Below are 8,795 nucleotides of genomic sequence, written 5' to 3'. Positions count from 1 at the left end.
TTACAACACAAAGGGGTAAGCGAGTGCGCTTCTCATTCACCAATAAAAGTCAGTTTTCATTGCAAACTCATTAATAAAGATATTCCTTTACCATTTACTTGAACTAATTTGTGTTACTTAACTCGAGAACAGTATTTTTGACTTTCGAACAAGGAGCTAGTAAACCGGAATATCTCCGAAGAGTAAGATATTGAGGACTATTAAGATATGAGTTATTTTTGCATTTTGGCTTTGGAGGGAATATTACACGGTTGCTTGAAGATGTGGGCACGAGAAAATAAAATTCATATCTTCAAGTCACCGTGTAATTTTTTTGCACTAACAAACGTGAAAAGCAGGAAATGACGTCATTAATATCTTCACTACATGGAAAATACGTCACGCGGGTCCCGGACTTAGCTCTCGCGTGAATTTCACGGGTGGTATATTTTCCAGTAAAACAATCATGTCTATATAATGAATCCAAATAAGCTAGCCTACATGACAGACAGTCGTTCAACACCGGTATAGACTAAGGGTTTTGTAACATGCATGTCCGGCTGCACCGCTGGCTAAGATAAGCAAGCTGTTTGTAGGAAGTTGGTTGGGATTAGCGTGCGCTTCATTCAATGAGCTCCAAGTTTCATTTTAAGTTTACATGTGATTCTTGCTGGTATACTTCCATTCTCAAGATCAGTCGAAGATACATCAGTCCAGGCTCTTTTCTATTTCCGACTATAGTGCTTTCTGTCAACCAATATGATTCAGGTTTGATTGGTGCGTCAGTCAAGTGCAAGTGACGTCAAAATGGTTGCCGGATATTGTTAAAGTTCTTTTTTTAGCATGTTTATGACGCAATTGGGATTCATAACCACAGGGAAAATAGAGCGAAGTAAATATCCAGCCATCGTGACCAAGCAAACTTGGTAAATACAACATCTAATATACCGCGTGATAAATCCCGAACGGACAACATAGCCATATTATGCTCGCTGGAGTAGCACAGATCACAACACAGTATTTAGTTTATCTTCACTGCTCTCGAATCTAGCCATATAAATGGAGATAATTGATCTGTTTGGACCCGCAATGTTGATCAGTGCATATTAAGTGTGATGACTCTTCAGTATTCTATATAATGCCTTGAACAAAACGGCATAAGCAGATTATACCCTCAAGACATTACTGATCATCGCAGTTACGCACTCAGGCTAGTTGTGAAAATAACGCGTGAACAAAATTCAGGCTTTAACGGGACTCGAACACATGACCTCGGCGATACCGGCGTAGTGCTCTATTAACTGAGCTATCAGGCCAACTGGGAGCTAGTCAAGTTGTGAGACCGTAATATACTTTTAGAACTGCGAAGAAATTTGATATTTCAACTTTGAACTGTTGAGAAAAAATGAATTTTTTTCGGGCGTTACGTAACTGCGATGATCTTCTTTCTCAGCACTACTGGGAAAAAGAGCTCAGTCGCTGGTTCACCTCACCTCTAATATGCTTTTTACACTGAATTTTCGCAATCGTCTCCCCCATTTCTTTTCCATATCTATGTGCACCGTAGTTTCACTCTCAAAACTCATCGAAATGTTTTCCGTTCACACTACGCCGGAGGAGGTTAAAAACGCAACGATCACAGGTCATTTTGGATTTGTGTTTGAGGAAAACTCGGTTAGGGAAATCACATAGTAATCGTGACGCCATCGTTTTCGAAATGAAAGCTTCGGTTTTCAAAATGTTTTCAGTCCACACGAAAACGCAAAGCCAGCGTGAGCGTTTTCGAAAAGCTCCGTTTTCGTGACAGATTAGTGTGGGCGGTAGGCCTAACCGTAGAAGTAAAGCTGCGTTTTCAAAATTCTCCGGCGTAGTGTGAACGCTTAAAAAAAAAAACGCAATAAAGTGACCTTATATATATACGTGGTTGCTTTCACAAATGTCAGTCAACCTTGGTCGCAAGATATATTCTGCGAAAATTTCTCGGAATCCCCGTTCTTTATTTCGGACTTATCCCCTCCCCGCCCTTCGGGAAATATAATTCAAAAAAGTTATCTGGTTAAGTGAAACTGCTGCACTCACACTCAGCAGGGTAACAGCCTGTTCTCATGGCTCTTCGTTAGGATAAAACTAATTTGCAACCAAATCACGAGATATCCTCAAAAAGTTCACGTTAACACACAATGTAGCAATGTAAATTTTCATGTAACATGACATGTTCCAGTTAAAGATATCACAGGAGATAGATTCGGTTGCTGATTGTTGTCTTTAATGAGCAGCACCGCTATTGCCGTCGCCTCCATCGTGGCCAAAGGGTGGTCCAAATGATCCCCCTTCTCCTTTTCCTCTCCCCTTGCCACCTTTACGCCCAGCTGTGTTTCTGTCAATTCGAATGAACATCACTGGAGTACCAGGCCTTGCTTGCAAAACATTGGCTTCTTGACCACCCAAGGGGAAGTTCGTATTATTGTTGTGACATTGCAAATGATTATTATTACCACAACACGTTGGCATAAGCACCATGTATTCTATTTGATGGTTTGGTGTTTGGCTTGTTAGGTAAACATGGGCTGTAGCACCTGCATGTTGAGGATGCACTGAACAGTCACGGTTAATATTGGTACAGTTGCTAACAGCACAGGGATTTGAGCCGATAGGGCTTCCTGTACACGTTTGCCACAATGCGCCTGCGCCACTTGCTTGCACAGGTTGTTGAGTTGCTGTGTTGATCGCTATAGTTGTTGGGTGATCGTTGGTTGTCAACACTGCATGGACAAAATCAAAGCCCTGGGTGGCAATGAACGTCCCATTTCCTTGATCTTGAAAAGTTGCAAATTGCTCATCACTCATTCCAAAGTGTTGGTGAAAACCTTCTGCGTGGGTCATGGATAATCCTGGTCGTTCACCCATTCCTGAGCCCCCCGCTCCTCCTGGCCCTCCTGGCCCTCCCGGTCCTCCTGATCCTCTGCCAGCTTTGAGCGCTTGATTTGCTTTTGGCGGTCTAAGAAGATTAGGCTTGGCAACTGAAGCTGGTCGCGGCTTACCAGCTTTTGGCGCAAAACGTTTTCCAGCCTTAATTCCACCGAGTGCATCAAAAGCAGGAGTTACAAGAACACCAATAACTCCATCGATGATCTCATCGTCGGTCTTTGCGTTTGCAAGGGCGTCCCATGCAGCTATTTGGCCATGCGGACGCCACTCTTTGTGAACGGCAGAATCAGCACCAGATATAATAGCGTCCGCTGCTGCACCTCCTGCGATTCCTCCAGCTACAGCACCCACGGGGCCACCTACGACAAAACCACCAGCACCACCAGCAATCACTCCGACAGTCCTGGAAGCGGATTTCATGGCTTTGTCGCCGCCGATTTCATCTCCAACAAGGTAATGGATGGCTCCTTTAGCGTGACCTACACCAGGAACCCCGTCGACAGCATCGTTAAGGGTACTCGCCGTCGCTTTGGCCGCTGCTTTTGAACTTTCCACAGTGCCTTAAGCGCATGTTACCACGGCTTCATTAAGCGCATCGACTTGGCCAAAAGTGACGCCTGCTGCAACTGCGGTGGCTGCTGTGGCAACTCCCTTTCCTGCTGTTTCACCAATATGGCGTACAGACGTTTCCATAAATGATTTACCGGTGTACTTTGCACATGATTCTACGGCACCATTGAGTTTTTTCACTTGCCCGAAGTTAACACCAGCTAATGTTGCTGTACCAACAGTTGCGAAAGCACCGGCCAAAGTGCTTATTTCTTTTGCCATTTTCTACCGAATGTACGAAATTCACTGAGAGATAAAATGGAATTCGTGTTAGGTTCGTCTAAAGCTCGACTGCGTAGTTCAGTCATATACACCTTATTCATATACACTTGTTACACCCCACTGGTTAAATTTAATGGGTTAAAATGATCAAAGGGGTTCAAGTGCCGGTGGCTTTTAGCCGCTTTTAAGACAAACAAACCGCCGGCCTTCAATGTTTAGCGATCTATTTCTTCTACATTGATGATGCTGCAGTTAAAGATCAATTTTTCTCACTGCAACCCAGTACCGACAACCCAGTACTGTCATTGATTTATTGAATTAGAACCTATACAAACAACCAACATTTGAACATAACCAGTTACACCAAATAAAAACCAATATCAAGAATGTCAGGAATTGTCTTCCTGTTTTGATCATGCTGGTCATAACAGGAATCTAACATTTATCATACTTGTAATGGCGGCTTATGTATGGAATAATAAATCCTGCCAGATTTATTCCTTGTTTAACGCTCAGGCATTCGAATCTTATTATTTTCATAGATTGTCCAGTGAAGAGTTCTTCCATAACATCAAGTAAGAACGCACTGAATGATGACATTGATCAGAGACGAAACAATTTCTTAGCATCGTCATGCTTCATAAGCCATCCGCCCTCCCCCTTCCCTTTCCCCACCTCCCCGGCCCCCTCTTTCTCTCTCTGTATGGCCGGGGCGTTCGATCTGTTCTAGTCTGAAATATGGATTTTGCCTCTTAGTCACTTCCAACAAATCTGTGATTTAACTCGGAGCCACGAGACCGTGGAATCTAAATATGTGCCTCATCGTTGCCATTGTTATAGGCGAAAATAGAGGATGAAATAGAATAGAAGGTCGTAGAAGTCTACTACCCTTTTATGGAAGTAGAATGATGATCGTCACTTCTGCCTAGTTGCCACAGTGGAAATGTTTGGGCCTTTCACTTTTTATGGCATACCAACACCTGCGAGGTAACCATGACAAAAAAAACACTGACTCAAGACATGAAATGAGGTTAATTGTAATTAGCTCTTTTTTTTTAGGAAACTAATTGCTCTCATAGTTGAGATCGTTTCATGTAAACTTTGGATTTCTATTTTCACATGACACTTGTGATACAGATATGAAGTAATCGCTTAAAAGACCTTTTTGGTCTACTCTTCTTGCTGTAAGTCTGAGGCGAATCTTAAACAGATAGCTCTCGCTAATCCTTAGCTTCATACTAAGACCTACTGAGAGTTATTTTATTCGTGGTAAACAAGGCTTTGTCTGCTAAATCACGTATGAATAACCCACTGAGTTGAAAGATGTGGGTTAAATATTTTAGAGCAAAAAAGAGGTTTGAAGTATAATTACGATGGCCATCCATGATTTTTTACCTTCATTAGTAGGATCAAACATGCGTTATTCATATACACCTGTTACACCCCACTGGTTAAATTCGATGGGTGAAAATGCTCAAAGGGGTTCAAGTGCCGGTGGCTTTTAGCTGCTTTTAAGACAAACAAGCCGCCGGCCTTTAATGTTTAGCGATCTATTTCTTCTACATTGATGATGCTGCAGTTAAAGATCAATTTTTTTCACTGCAACCCAGTAACGACCACCCAGCACTGTCATTGATTTATTGAATTAGAACCTATACAAACAACCAACATTTGAACATAACCAGTTACACCAAATAAAAACCAATATCAAGAATGTCAGGAATTGTCTTCCTGTTTTGGTCATGCTGGTCATAACAGGAATCTAACATCTATCATACTTGTAATGGCGGCTTATGCATGGAATAATAAATCCTGCCAGATTTATTCCTTGTATAACGCTCGGGCATTAAAATCTTATTAGTTTCATAGATTGTCCAGTGAAGAGTTCTTCCATAACATCAAGTAAGAACGCACTGAATGATGACATTGATCAGAGACGAAACAATTTCTTAGCACCGTCATGCTTCATAAGCCATCCGCCCTCCCCTTCCCCCTCCCCACCCCCCCCCCCCTGGCCCCCTCTTTCTCTCTGTATGGCCGGGGCGTTCGATCTGTTCTAGTCTGAAATATGGATTTTGCCTCTTGGTCACTTCCAACAAATCTGTGATTTAACTCGGAGCCACGAGACCGTGGAATCTAAATATGTGCCTCATCGTTGCTATTGTTATAGGCGAAAATAGAGGATGAAATAGAATAGAAGGTCGTAGAAGTTTACAACCCTTTTATGGAAGTAGAATGATGATCGTCACTTCTGCCTAGTTGCCACAGTGGAAATGTTTGGGCCTTTCACTTTTTATGGCATACCAACACCTGCGAGGTAACCATGACAAAAAAACACTGACTCAAGACATGAAATGAGGTTAATTGTAATTAGCTCTTTTTTTTAGGAAACTAATTGCTCTCATAGTTGAGATCGTTTCATGTAAACTTTGGATTTCTATTTTCACATGACACTTGTGATACAGATATGAAGTAATCGCTTAAAAGACCTTTTTGGTCTACTCTTCTTGCTGTAAGTCTGAGGCGAATCTTAAACAGATAGCTCTCGCTAATCCTTAGCTTCATACTAAGACCTACTGAGAGTTATTTTATTCGTGGTAAACAAGGCTTTGTCTGCTAAATCACGTATGAATAACCCACTGAGTTGAAAGATGTGGGTTAAATATTTTAGAGCAAAAAAGGGGCTTGAAGTATAATTACGATGGTCATCCATGATTTTTAACCTTCATTAGTAGGATCAAACATGCGTTATTCATATACACCTGTTACACCCCACTGGTTAAATTCGATGGGTGAAAATGCTCAAAGGGGTTCAAGTGCCGGTGGCTTTTAGCTGCTTTTAAGACAAACAAGCCGCCGGCCTTTAATGTTTAGCGATCTATTTCTTCTACATTGATGATGCTGCAGTTAAAGATCAATTTTTTTCACTGCAACCCAGTAACGACCACCCAGCACTGTCATTGATTTATTGAATTAGAACCTATACAAACAACCAACATTTGAACATAACCAGTTACACCAAATAAAAACCAATATCAAGAATGTCAGGAATTGTCTTCCTGTTTTGGTCATGCTGGTCATAACAGGAATCTAACATCTATCATACTTGTAATGGCGGCTTATGCATGGAATAATAAATCCTGCCAGATTTATTCCTTGTATAACGCTCGGGCATTAAAATCTTATTAGTTTCATACATTGTCCAGTGAAGAGTTCTTCCATAACATCAAGTAAGAACGCACTGAATGATGACATTGATCAGAGACGAAACAATTTCTTAGCACCGTCATGCTTCATAAGCCATCCGCCCTCCCCTTCCCCCTCCCCACCCCCCCCCCCCTGGCCCCCTCTTTCTCTCTGTATGGCCGGGGCGTTCGATCTGTTCTAGTCTGAAATATGGATTTTGCCTCTTGGTCACTTCCAACAAATCTGTGATTTAACTCGGAGCCACGAGACCGTGGAATCTAAATATGTGCCTCATCGTTGCTATTGTTATAGGCGAAAATAGAGGATGAAATAGAATAGAAGGTCGTAGAAGTTTACTACCCTTTTATGGAAGTAGAATGATGATCGTCACTCCTGCCTAGTTGCCACAGTGGAAATGTTTGGGCCTTTCACTTTTTATGGCATACCAACACCTGCGAGGTAACCATGACAAAAAAACACTGACTCAAGACATGAAATGAGGTTAATTGTAATTAGCTCTTTTTTTTTAGGAAACTAATTGCTCTCATAGTTGAGATCGTTTCATGTAAACTTTGGATTTCTATTTTCACATGACACTTGTGATACAGATATGAAGTAATCGCTTAAAAGACCTTTTTGGTCTACTCTTCTTGCTGTAAGTCTGAGGCGAATCTTAAACAGATAGCTCTCGCTAATCCTTAGCTTCATACTAAGACCTACTGAGAGTTATTTTATTCGTGGTAAACAAGGCTTTGTCTGCTAAATCACGTATGAATAACCCACTGAGTTGAAAGATGTGGGTTAAATATTTTAGAGCAAAAAAGGGGCTTGAAGTATAATTACGATGGTCATCCATGATTTTTTACCTTCATTAGTAGGATCAAACATGCGTTATTCATATACACCTGTTACACCCCACTGGTTAAATTCGATGGGTGAAAATGCTCAAAGGGGTTCAAGTGCCGGTGGCTTTTAGCTGCTTTTAAGACAAACAAGCCGCCGGCCTTTAATGTTTAGCGATCTATTTCTTCTACATTGATGATGCTGCAGTTAAAGATCAATTTTTTTCACTGCAACCCAGTACCGACAACCCAGTACTGTCATTGATTTATTGAATTAGAACCTATACAAACAACCAACATATGAACATAACCAGTTACACCAAATAAAAACCAATATCAAGAATGTCAGGAATTGTCTTCCTGTTTTGATCATGCTGGTCATAACTGGAATCTAACATTTATCATACTTGTAATGGCGGTTTATACATGGAATAATAAATCCTGCCAGATTTATTCCTTGTATAACGCTCAGGCATTCGAATCTTATTATTTTCATAGATTGTCCAGTGAAGAGTTCTTCCATAACATCAAGTAAGAACGCACTGAATGATGACATTGATCAGAGACGAAACAATTTCTTAGCATCGTCATGCTTCATAAGCCATCCGCCCTCCCCCTTCCCTTTCCCCACCTCCCCGGCCCCCTCTTTCTCTCTCTGTATGGCCGGGGCGTTCGATCTGTTCTAGTCTGAAATATGGATTTTGCCTCTTAGTCACTTCCAACAAATCTGTGATTTAACTCGGAGCCACGAGACCGTGGAATCTAAATATGTGCCTCATCGTTGCTATTGTTATAGGCGAAAATAGAGGATGAAATAGAATAGAAGGTCGTAGAAGTTTACAACTCTTTTAGGGAAGTAGAATGATGATCGTCACTCCTGCCTAGTTGCCACAGTGGAAATGTTTGGGCCTTTCACTTTTTATGGCATACCAACACCTGCGAGGTAACCATGACAAAAAAACACTGACTCAAGACATGAAATGAGGTTAATTGCAATTAGCTCTTTTTTTTAGGAAACTAATTGCTCTC

The 8,795-nt window shown here is 41.4% G+C and overlaps 1 pseudogene; it reads right to left on the bottom strand.

Moving 5' to 3' along the window:
* Positions 1-2,244: 2,244 nt before the first annotated feature.
* On the bottom strand, positions 2,245-3,768 carry LOC149097023 (uncharacterized; annotated as a pseudogene).
* Positions 3,769-8,795: the final 5,027 nt, after the last annotated feature.

Source organism: Orbicella faveolata, unplaced genomic scaffold, assembly GCF_042242905.1.
Source record: "Orbicella faveolata isolate gen_17 unplaced genomic scaffold, um_ofav_v1 contig_47, whole genome shotgun sequence".
In the NCBI taxonomy this organism is placed as follows: domain Eukaryota; kingdom Metazoa; phylum Cnidaria; class Anthozoa; order Scleractinia; family Merulinidae; genus Orbicella; species Orbicella faveolata.
Note: the sequence above shows the minus strand (reverse complement) of the source record. Positions and strands in the feature narration are given on the sequence as shown.